The sequence below is a fragment of the Lissotriton helveticus genome, chromosome 1_1 (genome assembly GCF_964261635.1).
Source record: "Lissotriton helveticus chromosome 1_1, aLisHel1.1, whole genome shotgun sequence".
In the NCBI taxonomy this organism is placed as follows: domain Eukaryota; kingdom Metazoa; phylum Chordata; class Amphibia; order Caudata; family Salamandridae; genus Lissotriton; species Lissotriton helveticus.
In genome coordinates, this window is record NC_136057.1 from 45,412,124 (window position 1) to 45,428,777 (window position 16,654).

Sequence of the window (16,654 nt, forward strand, 5' to 3'; positions counted from 1 at the left end):
TACCGGGCAGAGATATGTTGCGGAATATCCGCCGCCTGGCGGACATTATGCAATCTTTGGAGGGACGGGCCCAATAGAGCACCTTGGTTTTTCTTCGATATCGAACAGGCGTTCGATATGATCAGATGGGATTGACTATGGCAGGTACGGCTTAAAATGGTTTTAGGGGAGGGGTTCGTAAACTGGATTAAAATACTATATGCTCGTCCGATGGCGAGGATCCGTACGGGACGTTACGTGTCAGACACATTTCCTATAGCAAGGGACATGGCAGGGTTGCCCGCTATCCCCCTTGCTATTTGCCCTGGCAATGGAGCCGTTTGCTTGTCATCTGTGCAAGATACTTGTAGGACAGGTGTGAGAAGTTGGCCTGATATATGATGTTTCCAATTCTGGAACCACGTTGTATCAGTCCAAACAATCCCTTATGGTGTCCACGCACTCTGCCTCCAGGATTGATAAGGCCTTACATAGGAGTGACCCACAGGTTTATATGCTGAATGTTGATCTTAAAATTATCAGCCAGGTGTTGGCATCTAGGCTCCTCCCCTATCTGCGGCAGCTGGTCCATGACGACCAGTCCAGGTTTATACCGGGCAGAGATATGTTGCGGAATATCCGCCGCCTGGCGGACATTATGCAATCTTTGGAGGGACGGGCCCAATAGAGCACCTTGGTTTTTCTTCGATATCGAACAGGCGTTCGATATGATCAGATGGGATTGACTATGGCAGGTACGGCTTAAAATGGTTTTAGGGGAGGGGTTCGTAAACTGGATTAAAATACTATATGCTCGTCCGATGGCGAGGATCCGTACGGGACGTTACGTGTCAGACACATTTCCTATAGCAAGGGACATGGCAGGGTTGCCCGCTATCCCCCTTGCTATTTGCCCTGGCAATGGAGCCGTTTGCTTGTTATCTGTGCAAGATACTTGTAGGACAGGTGTGAGAAGTTGGCCTGATATATGATGTTTCCAATTCTGGAACCACGTTGTATCAGTCCAAACAATCCCTTATGGTGTCTGGTTGTAAGTCAACCTTGTTAGACAAGCTATCCTAGGGGTAGCATGGACTAAGCAGCCTTAAAGGCTTAACTTAAGAGGTCGTGTTAAGCGAGCTGTTTTACCACATACAATCCTGTAATACCAAATGAAAGGACACCACACAAGTATATATTATAAAAATATATGTGTTACTTCTAAATTAATCCCCAGTACTCTTTATGAGCCAAGGGGCACAAGCGTTAAATCAAAAGCACAGTATAACATACAAAGTTGCACAATTATGGATGAGGGCGGGTGGCCACTCAAACCATATATTAAAAAAGTGGTATAAGAGATACCAATCGAACAGTGGTTAGGCCTAGGGCCTAGCGAATCGCTGGGAGCAGTCAGGACTAGCAATGCTGAAGTCGGGAGAAGCCCGCGGGATTCGGGTGCAGCACGTAAAGTGCGGCTTGCACCAATGCAATGTCAATGGTGCGTAAAAGTTACACAAAGTGAGTTTAAAGATACTTCCGCTGAACCTAGAGGAACAAAACTGAAGACACAGACCCTAGAGGTGTGTACCAGTGTGGGAACACCGGCGTTGCAATGTTACCTCACCCACAGGAAGTGGGTGCACAGGGTCGAAGTGGCGTCGGGTTTTGACACGCAGGCTCTTGGTGCTTGGAGCGGAAGATGCTGCAGGCGATGGGAAGCAGAAGTGTCCGGTGTGATCCAAGGGTGGATCGAAGTCGAAAAGTATCTGAAAGCAGAGGGGACAGAGTCTGGGCCACTCAGCAGTGACCAGGGTGGAACCAGGACGGAACCAGGACGGAACCAGGCAATGTTGGGCGCAATCAGATGGTTGTCGAGGAGCTTCTCTCCGCTGTCACGTGGGCTCTGGGGCATCTGCGACATCCAGGAGCAGGTCATGATCTGTCCCACGCAGGCTCTCGCCGTCAGCGCCGTCGGCTTCGAGATTGGAGCAAACAGCACTTGGCAAAAGCAATCCACGCGGAGATTGCTTCTCACTCAGACCAGGAGGGTCAGAGCGGGGGCTCCTTTTCACAGGAGCTGGTGCAAATCTGGAGCAACCAGAAAAGCAAGTCGGTTCAAGGTTTTCGTCGACACAGGGGCCACAAGCCAGCTGGCAAGTGACCGGGCCAACGCGTCGAGCCAACACAAGCAGAGGGGCCCCACGCAGCACTCGTCGAGTGTGGATGGGGTAGCTTCGGTGCAAGAGCAGCTCAGGGTGGGGGCTTCTCAAACCCTGGTGTACAGCTTCGAGGGTCACTTGTGGGCTGCACGGTCAGCGTCTCGTAGCCTTTTCAAGATGGCGTTCCCCACGCTTCCGGTCGCCTCCACGGGTCTCAGCTCTGCAGGGACTGTGAATCGGGCTGGAGGAAGGCAGGCAAGCTTGATCTCGTCGATCTCCGTCGCTCGAGTTCCGGCGGGAACTGCAACAAAGCAAGGGTCGAGGTGCTGGATGGTACCTGTTTGCACAGGGTGGTCACTCCTTGACCACAAGGGAGATTCTTCAGTCTTCTACATTGAGTAGGATGTCGAAGGGTCCAGAGTTTTGTTTCTTATGTTTCTTCAGGATAATCTGAGTTGCATTGGCACTGCTCCCACTCTTATTCGAATCTGGTGGGCTGGATTACCTGCTAGGTCCCCTCCTATGGGTGGGACCCAGGAAGGGGGTGGATACACCCCTTTCCTTTGATCCAGGCCGCGCTGGGACTGGAGCTGGTGTGCCCCAGAACCGGTTTGGCCGGATTATGCAAGGGGCAGCCTTGTACTCCCCAGGCAGTGTCTGGTTTCTTTGAAACCTCCCTGCTACAATCCACTATCTCCTGTCTGGGGTGGTGTAACACCGCCCTGCGACAGGAAACCCTTTGCCCAAGCCACCATTTGCTGAGTTTCGGTCAGCAGCAGGAGGCCAGACCCGTGTCTGTGGCAGAGGCATCCATTTTGTGGATCTGAGGCTCTTTTAAAATCAACCGCGTTTCAGTAAAGTAACATGTCTTCTCCCTCTAGAAGAGTGGAATGCTACCCCCGTCGCCAGAACTGGCGAGGGGGTAGTATTCCAATTCGTATGACACCTTACACGACATGTTTTGATAAAGCCAAACCAAAGTTGCTATATAACCGCGAGGATTATAAGGCACTTAATAGTATATGGTATGGTATTATCCCGGATCAGCTTAGGGAGTTGTTCCCGACAGCTGCAGACAGGCTCAGCTCATGCCAGAGCTCCATCTCACATTAAACCACGCACTCTGCCTCCAGGATTGATAAGGCCTTACATAGGAGTGACCCACAGGTTTATATGTGTCCAGATATAGGTTTAGATATAGGCATACTATATCTAAGCAAGGGGTGATTACACCATCTTGCCCCAGCTGAGTGATCAGCCAGTTGTGTCAATTTTGGATAGCCAGCCAGGGGTGGCAAAAGATATGCTGCAGCCCCTGGTAGGCCTTGGGTGGCACCTATGCCCTGGGCACCTATAGTGCACTATACAGGGGCTGATAAGGTGACCCAAGCCAATTTAGTTATGCACCTAGGGTACATGGAGTCCATTTTACAGAGAGAGCAGATAGCTTGGGGCCCTGATCAGCAGGGAATCAGGCCAACTAAAACAGGCTAAACACAGGCAAATAATCTGGGGTAACCATAGTCAGGTAGCCACCTTCCTACAACAGGGCATACGTGAATCAACCGTCCCAGTCATTGCGGACATTGATAACAGCGCTGGCCCAATTCGCTGATGCCTCCGGGCTTTACATTAACAGAACAAAGTCACATCTCTAGGCGATTGGAATGGAAAGCGACTGGGGGGCCAACGCCCAGTGCTGGAGCTTCCATGGGCAGAGGACACGGTCCGATACCAAGGGATATGGGTTGGTAGGACCGAGGCAGTGTTTTATCAGCACAACATGGGGAGGATAATCCGGGGGCTGCAGGGTAGTATTACCTTTTGGAACACACTTAACCTCTCCCTGTTGGGAAAGATTGCACTAATAAAGATGGTAGTCCTGCCCCGATGTCTCCATACCATAAAAGGCTCCTTCTTTGAAATTCCACACCGGGTATTCAGGGAATTTGATGCACTGCTGGTCCAACTATTATGGAACGGAAAGGAATGCATGGTTAGTTTAGAAGTCATGAAACGTAGTTGGGGTAAAGGGGGTTTGGAGATCCCAGACTTGGAACTTTATTATTTTGCATCACAATTGCAACATGCCATAGCCTGATTGGACGTGGATCCCTCCTTGGAGAGGTCCCTGCTGGCACGTACGTACTTGGACCGACAGCTCTTGGTGTTGTAATGGCGGGCCGGGGGGTTCACGGTGCACGCCCTTTTTTGGTACGGCTGGGGGCTGCAATTTGGAATCGATTGGTCTGTAGAATAATTCAGATGCCGCCCTTTGCTCACAGTGACCAGGTGATGTGATTAGAGGCCTGGAAGGGGCGGCTGCCTGATGTTTGACCTCTACCCGGACGGTAAATTTATCACTTATCAGGAGGCAGTGACCACCTTTGAGTTGGGAGCAGGGCAGTTTTTGCAATATGCAAAAATAGAGGCAACGGCACAGCAACTATGGCCCACATTTCTGGAAGCCCTGGGGCACACCCAAACCCCTGGTTACTATGATTGTTATGGCGGGAGGGCAAAAGTGTGTTACTCACCTCTATAGGGCATTGAGGGATGATAAAACGAATAGTCCCCTAAAAATAGAAGAAAAATGGCAGCAGGTGTGTCCACAAGAGGTCACAACGCGAGATTGGGAAAAGATACATGGGAGTGTGCGGAAGGTGTTGGTGAGCAGCCGCTTTAAGCAAATCCAGTACAGCATAATACATATGACGTACCTCTCACCCAGGAGGTTGCACGCCATTGATGACTTCAGAGACCCTCAATGCCCCAGATGTAGCTATGATCCGGCAGATTTTCTGCATATGGTATGGATGTGCCCAACTAGCCAGATGTATTGGGGGTGGTTCTCGGGGATTTGACCCGGATAACGGGATGGACTATAGCATTGGATCCACGTGCTTGTCTACTGGGCTTGATTCCTGGTCGTGGTTCTAGTTATAGCCAAGAGGCGTATTGCGATACACTGGTTAACTCAGCAAGGTCCGCTACTGGCCAAATGGAGGAAGGATCTACGGGAGTGGGCCCTAGCAGAAGAAGGGCATATACGGAGCACCAGGAGGTATGCCACACTGCCCGAGGTGTTAATGGCATGAGGAGCGATGACGCAGGAGATAGCAGGACAGGCATCCCAAGTCACCATAGTAGAACAGTTGAGATGTCCTCCGTTGAGGGAGGGGGCCCAGGACAGGTGATGGAGACACAGGGTGGCCCCACGTGATTACTTCGATACATGGACCTTGAGTTACATAGACCCGGCAGAGGGGGGGAGGGCACTGAGGGGGGTTGTTGGGATGGGAGGCAGGGGAGTTTAATACAGTTGGGTTTGATTATGCATATAAAAAGACAAACCAAAGATAATGTTGAAGATAGTGGACTCTCCACGGTTGCAAACTCATACATTATTTTTGACATGTATTCTTACTGTGATGTTCCTCACCTCGGCTGAGTTGGACGAAATGTATACATGTTGTTTTGGATGTGAACTGCCGATTTGGCGAAAACCTAATAAAGAAATATATTTTTTAAAAAAGCCTTGGGGTTTATTCATGCAATGCTCCCTAACAGAAAGGCTTTCCCAGATGCCAAATGCAAATGTATATAGAGATATATATTTATATGCAAGCAATAATAAAACACTTGGTAAATGTATAATACTAATGAATAAACATTCATTAGTGATATACTTAGTAATAAGTAACCTGCAGAACTGCTGCAAATTAACTCAAATTTAAAAAACGAATAAATAATTACATAACCACAATTGTGTGACTTGGATGACAATTATTTCTCAATATAGCCCTTGTTTGTGATTCTGTTGCAGTTCTTACATCATCATCAATATTAAATAAGATAAAAGCCTGGGTTTTCTGGTCACAGAGGCTCATTTACATACGGGAGCACGAGCCCAATCAAAAACCACAATGGTAACCTTTTCAGCTGGGAAGTTTGCTTCCTGGAATCAGCCTGCTTTGTTCCCGTAGTGCGGTCAACAAAGGTAAATGTGTCTTGCACTAAAGTGTTCTTGGCTTTCCTATAGTAAAGTGTCTTGAGCAGTAAGGCCATGCTCGAAGGTAATGCAAAACAGTGGAAGTCACACATTTCAATACAGTGTCTTATAAAGAGACATGGGGTTTCCTGAGTCAAACCAAGTTTATACCAACAAGAATATTTGATAATTACAAGAAGCAAAATCAAAAACAAGGATTAATGATTAGCAAAAACTGATCTAAAAAAAACAAAAAAAAAACACGCTCAGTCATGTATTCAAAAGCACAAAAAAGGAAAAGTAATAAATAAAATAAAAAAGATCCACTGAAATAATGTTGAAGCAACGTAAAAAAAAAAGGTACAAGCTGTGCTCGAGGGGGACTGGAATTTGATGCAAGGTTTTGGGCAGAACCAGTCAGAGAAGGTGACGAGATGCACTGAACTGGCATTAAGTGCAAAATAGTCACAAAGAAGAGTTGATTCATCAAGTCAAACCTAAATCTTGGCCATCAAAATGCGTCAAACATCAGGCAATTAAAACAGATGCAAAGCGCTCATGGTTTCCAGATTATGGAGATGATTCAAGGTTGAAGAACGTGGTGTGAGAAAAAGTAGCGTATGGGAGCTCATACGAACAGTACAAACATGACACTTGTGACAGCCAAGCTATACCACAGCAGGTTCAAAGGATGATCAGCAATTCGACTCATATCTCAATTATCCAAGTGGAAAGGTGGAATACCAATAAAGGCAAATCAAGGTGGAGGGATCTCAGGTTTTGGGCTCTTGGTGCCTACACTGTAGCCGTACAGTGAGGAAAAACAACTGTTCATCGTATAAAAATGTACATGAATAATAAGATCTCAGGACCATTCAGCAGCAAAGTCTATTTCAGTGCCTATGGGGCGGTAAACATAACAAAATCAGGTGAACGGACGAGTAGGGAAAATATAAAAACAAGTCATGTTAACACGGTTAACAACAAGGAGAAATAACTGATCCTACTACTGCAGTATCGAATCACTGTTACAAGAGGCCCTCAGGAGGCTGAGTGATGTAGCAAGTCCAGGAAAATGGCTTCAAGATATTTGTTGCCGCTCCTCCGTCAAACACATTGGACGAGTGCTCTGGTGTTCGCGCAGGATCCTCCCTTTCACTCTAACAGCCCAAGTAACCGCATCCACTTTAGCTTTACTACAAAAATTAAACACTCGTCGAGATGGACACCTCGAGGGCTATTCACAAAGGTATTTTACACTTATGAGTACTCCGCACATGCAAGGATGCTCTCCGAGACTTACTGTGCTCCTTTTAGCTAGCCAACATTACGATCGTAAACACACTAAAACATGTAGAACTGCACATCTCTACGCCATTAAACTGAGGTGGGGCAAAATTTACCAAATGTAACTTACTACACCTAAAGTTGAGCAATAGAAAGTGCAGCCCCACACATAGCCAGTCAACGGTAATACAAAACTCTCCCTTGGAAAATACTGGAGACAGAGACTTAAAAATAGAACCCAATGGGAAATTAAGATGAATTAAAATGATTTATTTAGCCTGCATATAAATTCAATTTTGTTTTACAAAATAACAAAAATAATTTCTTCATGATAAAAATGTTAAACTTTTAATTTAAAAAATATTATAACTATTAAGAAAATAATTAGAAATAATTATATACATAACTCTTTGTAAGGCAGTGTCCTCTAAACAGATATGTGTAAGGCAATTTAGATATTCTGAGTACATAACAAATAAAACACAATTTCATTTTCCATGTGATGTTTTACAACAAATCTTTAAAGACATTTTTATTTAACGCATTTAAAATTAATTAAATATTTAATTAAAATACAAATTACAAATATTGTAGCATTTTTCATTTCGCTCTACATTTGAAGTACATAAAATTAATTTACATTGATATTAAACATAAAAATATTTCATTTTTTTCAAGTTTAATAAACTTTTTTAATTTGTCCTATGTTTTTACAGAGAGAGCTCCACCCAAGTACAATATATTATGTGTATCTTTTCTTCAGCTTAAATTAAAAGTTTCACACATAAAGTAACATTTGCATTATGTATTAATAACTATTAAATGAGTTGTAGAGCGATAATGATAATAAATGTAATTATACTTTACGAGGAGCAGAAGGGAATGGGAACATGGCTGCAGGTTGATGTCGGTCGCAGGGAGCTCCAGGGATTCATCCGGCTTGTCTCAGACATTCCACTATCTACTACTGGAGACCTACCCACATTACCCTTCTCTAGACCATTCTCCCACCAGATCTTCACCTCTTCCTGGCCCACAAACTCTTAAAGGCTGTTGTTCACTTAATTTTTCAGATTAATTCATCTGCATCCTCTCCCCTCCCTAAGACTGTGCATCTCATTATTCCATATAGCCTTCAACTTGGCGAGGAATTTAAACTTAACAGAGGCTCCCAGAGCTCTTAGCACCTCCATTTTCAGGCCCACATTAAGCCTTACTAGATTTCCAGATCCCCTGCTTTGTTTTTCAGTTTAAAAAGTTTTGATCTTTAGCTAGGACGCTCAATCAGTTGCAGCTGAACCATATATATTCTGCTATGTTGACATCCCTGAGTGCTGAGAATCTTTTTATATAATTTGGAGAGCCTAAATTTTCTAAGTAAGTAAGGCAGTAAAGTCCCTTTGGCAGCACTCAAGGATAGGGTACACTGAATGAAGGCTCCGGGGATCCACTGCTATACAGACTCCGCTCCCATTTAGGACTTTCCTGGGACTCCTTTGTGGTTAAGGGATGAACTCAGTCTCCAACTACAAAAGGTAAACTCTAGTACCCGGAGGGATCTGAAGTCGAGACACATCTTTATTGCAGGGTAGGACCTCCATTTGTTAACGGTAAGGGAAATCTCAAAGTTGAAATATCTGCAGCTTTTTTCACGGTGGTCAGCTCAGAGACTAACAAAAATAGAGCCCTGGGAACACAAAACGCTCTTTAATGCGGATAAATGGATTAAAAAGGAAGTATCTTTGTGGTACTGGGACATGATAGCTGCAAAGGACAAGAAGAATATAGACCCACACCGAATATGGGAGAAAGACCTGTGGCAGCTGGCTGTGGAAGACCTCTGGAAGTATCTAGAAATCTTCTTGATAAAACAGTAAAGTCTACACCGCTGAAGCAAAACTTACTCTTCACTCTCCACAGAGCCCATTGGATGCTCCAGAGACTGGCTAAGTACTCCCAAGTAGTCCCATGTTGGAAGAGATGCAATATGACGGAAGCAGGCAACAAGCATAAGTTCATGGATTGTCCTATGCTGAAACGTTACTGGAATGACTAGGTGACTATGTAGAGGAACTCACAGGCTGTGAAGTAAAGATAAGACACTCTCTGATATCCCTTGGTGTAGACTTGGCATTGATTAACCTCAATGAGCACCAAATCATTTCTCTGGTTCTGCCGTCTGAACTAGACTGGATTAAGTCAGGAAGGTGTAATAGTCAACTAGACCTAGCGTATAACAATAAAGAAGCTTCAAAGCATAGGTCTCCTTTTGTAACCTAGCAAGCGAATCCTATTAGTTTAATGATTACACCATAACTTTGCTGAGTTGATGCCGGACTGTAATGTGTATAATACTATTCAGCAAGACACGCAGTCACATCTACGGTAAGGAGTTTCTCAGACCATCGACTAGGTTAACTAGTGACTGACGGTGGAATGAGTACAAAAAAGATAATTTATACTTTTCTAAAAATGAAAGTTATAGGAGTGAATAATTAAAAAAAAATCTCAAAATAATAAAATGCTTCCTTTTCAGCTATTTTTTGCCATTCAATTCCATTTATTTAGATTTTTATTTAATGTAAGATTAGTTCCTATAGGATTTTATTTGACGTCCCCACCTCTATTATTATTTAGGGAGGGTGTTGCAGTTCCAACAGAAACACGTGTCGGCTGCCAGTCCAACACATGTGGAAGGATTACTGTATCAAGCTTTCCATCGTTAAAACATATGTCATCTGTTTCCAAACATATGATCTAAATGCGTTTGATTTATATATTTACTCTATTGAACAACAAGCAATGACATTTTGAATTTCTCTATGAAACTCACTGTTTGTAGATACATCAAATATAAAATCTTTTTTTAGGAATCTAATTAAACTGACTTGAGTGCCGAGGTTTATCTATAGTCTTTGACATTGCCACTGGGCTCTTTGAGAACAGTGGATAACACCTTAGGGAGTGGGGTGAAAATCTATAAACTTGAGGGGCACCAATACTGTGACTTAATATCTAATGCACTTAGAGAGTGATGTGCTACCAGCAGGACCACCACTACCATTTGTAAATATTGTGTGTTTTCTTATGTTGAGTAAGATTACTTTTCAGACTGAAGCTTCTCTGGCATTCAGTGCACTGATAAGGTCTTTCACCAGTGTGTGTTCTCTCATGTTGAGCAAGACTTGATTCCCGGTTGAAGCTTTTCTGGCATTCAGAGCACTGATAAGGTTTTTCCCCAGTGTGGATTCTCTGGTGTTGAATGAGATTGACCTTACAAACAAAGCTTTTTTGGCACTCTGAGCACGGATAAGGTTTGTCCTCTGTGTGTGTTTTCTTATGTTCAGTGAGATTTCTTTTCTGACTGAACATTTTCTGGCATTCGGTGCACTGATAAGGTCTTTCACCAGTGTGAGCTCTCTCATGTTTAATGAGACTGGCCTTACAGCTAAACTGTTTTGGGCACTTTGAGCACTGATAAGGTTTGTACCCAGTGTGTGTTATCTCATGCCGAGTTAGATAACTTTTACAAAGGAAGCTTTTCATGCATTCAGAGCAGTGATAAGGTTTTTGCCCAGTGTGGATTCGCTCATGTTTAAGGAGACTGGCCTTACAACTGAAACTTTTTGGGCACTTTGAGCACTGATAAGGTTTGTACCCAGTGTGTGTTTTCTTATGTTCAGTGAGATTACCTTTCTGACTGTAGCTTTTCTGGCATTCGGTGCACTTATAAGGTCTTTCACCAGTGTGTGTTCTCTCATGTTGAGCAAGACTAGATTCCCGGTTGAAGCTTATGTGGCATTCAGAGCACTGATAAGGTTTTTGCCCAGTGTGGATTCTCTCATGTCGATTGAGATTTTCTTTACAACGGAAACGTTTTTGGCACTCTGAGCACTAATGAGGTTTGTAGCCAGTGTGTGTTATCTTATGTCGAGTGAGATGACTTCTGTGGCTGAAGCTTTTCAGGCATTCAGAGCACTGATAAGGATTTAGCCCAGTGTGGATTTTCTCATGAGAAATTAGACTGACCTTATGACTGAAGCTTATTTGGCACTCTGAGCACTGATAAGGTTTGTACCCACTGTGAATCCGTTCATGTCGTGTGAGACTACTTTTCGTACTGAAGCTTTTCTGGCACTCAGTGCACTGATATGGTTTTACCCCAGTGTGGATTGTCACATGTTGAATGAGAGAGTATTTTTGAGTAAAGAATTTCTGGCATTCAGGACACTGATAAGGTTTTTGTCCAGTGTCAGTTCTCTCGTGTTTAGTGGGGTGGTATTGACAACTAAAGCTGTTCTCAAATCCATTACTCCTAATCGAGTTATGGGAATTTTCATGTTGGGTTTGCTCCTGGACACCGGCCATGTTAAGACTGTATCTGATTCCAGAGTTTGTACTTGTTTATGCTACACTCAGCATTAACTTCTAAAATACACGGCAGATGCTCTTCTTAACATTTGTATTAAACTAATTATATCTTTTATCTGGAAACTATTTTCCTACTTTTAAAGGCAGCCTGTCTAACCTGTTTTATAAACTTTCACTGAGGAGCCCCTTGAATTTAGTGAGATGGGTTCATTTTCTCCTTGTTATGCCCGAGTGAGTTTTATCAAGTTGAATTAACTCATTTTGTGACTCCGGTTTATCAGATTAGATTTAGAAGTTTTAAAATAACTGATAAGGTCTTTGGGGTTTAGTTTTTGCCGTTAAAGTAGATTTGTTCATACAAGTAATGACAGGTGATTAGGGCATGCCAGGGTGGTTTTATGAATTAGCAATACATAGCACTGGCCTCTTTTAAACTTTGTGCAGGTACATTCTTTGCCACTCTAGTGGCTAGGGCAGGTACATGATCAACTTTGGTAGTCCGAGCCAATTTGAAAATACTCTGATCAACCCAAGAGACAGAGTTGATGGGGGATAATGTTTCGATACTGGAGATGATAATCCAGCGTCTTTGCTGTAATGAGAAAGAGCATTTACAATTGTTTTTTTTCTTAACAATGTCTTCTCTCTAACAATTACTTGAGACGTAGACAAAAGCTCGTTCTTTTAATCACATGCACAAATACTGTTTTTTTAGGAGGGGTTTGGGTCTCCAGGGCATTTCTCATAAACCATCAGACAGAATTTGCAACACTGATTATTCTCAAATGCACTGTGTGGGTATCCAATGTAGCAAATGTTCTTTGTCCAACCAATCTTGAAATGTTTCTTTTAAGTGAAAATATTTTTACAATTCGTAGATGCAGACTTTCAATTTACTCTTGAGTTCCATTCATACTTCAGAGAGTCCTCAATCTCAGTAAATGACTCTTCGTAAACATTTACCGTAATTTCTTTCAATATTTGACAAATTTCACATTCAGCAGTTTCTTCCGCTCCAAATTCATCAACATTCCTGGCACATATAATATGTTTCTCCTCTAGAGCTCGAGAATGTTTTAACTTTCCTTGAAATAATCCTTTTTATTGTGTTTCACTAAATTAAAACCTTCTTTTTTCTGTTCATGCTTCAGTCACCTGGAGAAATAGAATTTGATATTGTAAATCAACATAAAGAACAAATATTTATGACTTTGTACTTTGCAGAAAGAAAGCATATATAGAAGCAAGATAGGCAATCAGCTTGAGTTGCATTTCTAATAGTGGTGAAACAGCTCGGGGACACTGTGTAGAAAGGGAGCTTGGAACCACTGGAACTCAAGGTTGTGAAAGCAAAACAAGTGAATCTTTAGGAAAGAATAACAAGTTAGACATATATTCTAACACTTATTATCACACGCAGCCAATATATTTGTAATACTTTTAATGAATTATCAGATGCTATTTATTCCACTGCACACTGGGAGTGGGTGGAGGGCCGGGCTGGCTCCAGCAATTGTGCTATCTGCCCTTTGACCTTTGCTGACTGTGAGGAATCTTGCTGTATTAAACCGGCAGGCATTTAAAAAAAAGGAAACCTGGGCGGCAACCTCTAATTGGTGTCTCACCAGAAAAGTGGTATAAGCGAAATTAGATCAGGGCGGATTAGGCAGGTGCCCCCACTACAAAAATCACACAAACTAAAAAGTCACAAAAGAAGTCAACTACAGCAAGGGGGACATCAACAAGATCCCAAGGAATAGGAAACCTGATCAACAACGGGGAAGCAGCAGCCCTCATCCTCCTGGACCTCTCTGCGGTGTTCAACACTGTCTGCCACCGCACCCTAGTGAAGTGCCTCAGCAACATCGGAATCCGAGAGAAAGTACTGGAGTGGATCATCTCGTTCCTCGCCGGAAGAACCCAGAGAGTCCGCCTCCCCCATTCAGATCCGAGGCCACCGAAGTCACCTGCGGCGTACCACAAGGATCTTCACTCAGTCCAACCCTCTTCAACGTCTACATGAGCACCCTCGCAGCCATCGCACGCCAACACGACCTCAACATCATCTCCTACGCCGACGACACCCAGCTGATCCTCTCCCTCACCAACGACCCCACCACTGCCAGAGCCAACCTACACGAAGGGATGCGAGACGTCACCGACAGGATGAGGTACAGCCGCCTTAAACTGAACTCAGACAAGACGGAAGTCCTCATCTTGGGATCATCACCCTCCGCCTGGGACGACTCCTGGTGGCCCCCGGCCCTGGGCACTGCTCCCAAACCAACGGGCCACACATGAAACCTGGGCTTCATCCTGGACTCCTCCCTGCCGATGACCAAAGAAGTCAACGCCGTCACATCTTCGTGCTTCAACACCCTACGCATGCTCCGCAGGAACTTCAGATGGATCCCCACTGAAACCAGGAAGACCGTTACCCAGGCACTCGTCACCAGCCGACTGGATTACGGGAACACCCTCTACGCCGGAACCACAGCCAAACTCCAAAGAAGACTCCAGCGCATCCAGAACGCCTCCGCACGACTCATCCTGGACATCCCCCGACACAGCCACCTCACCGGACACCTGAGAGACCTGCACTGGCTCCCCATCAGCAAGAGAATCACGTTCAGACTCCTCACCCACGCACACAATGCTCTCCACGACCTGGGCCCCAAGTACCTCAACGACCGCATGACCTTCTACACGCCCACCCACCAGCTACGATCAACCAGCCAAGCCCTCGCCGCCGTACCACGCATCCGCAGAACCACCGCCGGAGGAAGATCCTTCTCCTACCTGGCAGCCAAGACTTGGAACTCCCTCCCCACCCACCTTCGGCGAACCCAGAACCATCTCTCCTTCAGAAAGCAGCTCAAGACCTGGCTGTTCGAGCAGTAACATCCCCTTTTCCCCCAGCGCCTTGAGACCCTCCCGGGTGAGTAGCGCGCTTTACAAATGCCGTGATTGATTGATTGATTGAAACCATCCCAGCCCAATACTTCCTCCACTGGAAACCAATTTTGGAAAAGCGAAAAGGTTGGAACAAGAAATAAATACATTTTTCTTTCTGAAAGACCTGGCAGCAGCAATCTTTTCGGAACCAGGAAGTATAAAGGGTTTGCTCACACCTCTTGCCCCACAAAAACCAATGGCTTTGGAAACGCGAGAGGCACAACAACCAGCACCTTATGCAATGGCACCATTTACAGAGCCCAGACACAGGGAAAGTGTAGGAAAAATGGAACAAATAATAACAGATTCAATAGATGAGGAAAATCAGCTAAAAACACACTAAACAAAAAGTAGGAAAAAAATCATTGTACAGGCAATTATACACTCAGTGAATAATCACAAGAACGATTTGGAAGACATTAAGCAAACATGTCTAGACCTGACTACTGAACTTAAAAAAAGAAACCATCAACATGATGAAATAGCAATAGCATCCAAGTTCAAAACACTGGATCACTTTCACTCAACTCCTAACAGAGATAAACAGGTTGAGGAGAATCGATGCTACGATTCCCCTTCAACACCCTGTGATATAAAGGCTTCCAAGAAGGACGGTCTGCAAACTTCATGGTTGCACTCCACATTAATAATGGACAATGCTGAACTTGTAAAAGCCCTGGAGACAAAAAGAAAAAACTGTCAAACTTGGCAATTACTCCTGTAACCTCACAAATAGAAACTACAAATCAATTATACAAAACAAAAGAAGTTCCTGCAACTAGATCAATTGGCACTGAAACAAAGCAGGACCTTTCCTCAATTATAGAAACATCAAGCCACTCTTCTTCTCAAATCCTAACAGACCTAAAGAAGTATTCAATACATGGTTCAGTACCCAACTCAAGGCAGGATCAATTTGATATACAAACATGAAAAAAGTTTAAGTATTTCATAATTTCAGCAGAATAATTCCAAAACTGGAGGATACGAAACCTGTAAACCGAAAAATATATCAACCAAACGGAGACAGGCAACCTATCCTTTTTACACTCCTCATTATTAAGCATTCTGCAAACGTCTAAATCAGCACTGAATATATGCAATCTGATAAATTAGATCTTCAGATCGACCCTATGAACATTATGGAAACACACGTCTCTAGTATTAACACCAAAATAGATATACTTACCAAACAGCTGAAGAAGGTCCAATCACCTAAGAGCACAGATCCACAATGTATCTGCAAATGCGACCAAATAATAGATAAATTAAGTACTCTGCCAGCTACACTAATTGATATATTGAAAGAAATAAAGCACAAGGCCGATCATAAACTAATTTTAAGGCAAATTCCAGAGGAACACACAAAGAGCAATTGCAGTTATTAGACAACTCACCAAAAAAGGAAACCTATGAACAACAGGGAGGACAACCAAATGTGTCAGGTTGTGTAAATACAAAAGAAACCCAAAACGATATATCGCTGATCCAGTTAACAACTAGTGGCCTACAATCCCTTACTACAAAAGCAAAAAACACATTCACCCAAGTATTAACAAAAAGGCAAAAAAAAGTGCTAGAAAGGGAAGACAGAACATGAATGGTCCCACGCAAATCGATGCAGAGGCCAAACCATTCTACTCACTGTTTAGTGCTACGCAAAAAAAAGAAATCTCTTCCAGAAACAAAGATCGTAGAAGAAAAATGTACGCTACTGGTTCAATCAGCGGATAGAATTTCGCCCCCTCGTTCTAATAAGTTAAAAAATAAAGTTAATGAAAATAGCGCAAAAAAGTGGAAGGCAAGTCAGAAGGACAAAGACAAGCATACCCTACCCAAACCAGCCTTACCTCTAAAGGAAATAGATGCAAATAGAATTTTTTTTATAAAAGGGAGGCTTTCCAGACAC

General features: G+C 43.8%; 1 pseudogene across 1 annotated transcript in view; it reads right to left on the bottom strand.

Moving 5' to 3' along the window:
* Nucleotides 1-7,701: 7,701 nt before the first annotated feature.
* Nucleotides 7,702-16,654, bottom strand: part of LOC144821333 (uncharacterized) — a 120,728-nt pseudogene continuing 111,775 nt past the window's right edge. The window contains exon 3 of the transcript XR_013608337.1: nt 7,702-12,945. The product of XR_013608337.1 is annotated as an uncharacterized LOC144821333 (transcript). The remainder of the gene's footprint in view (nt 12,946-16,654) is intronic.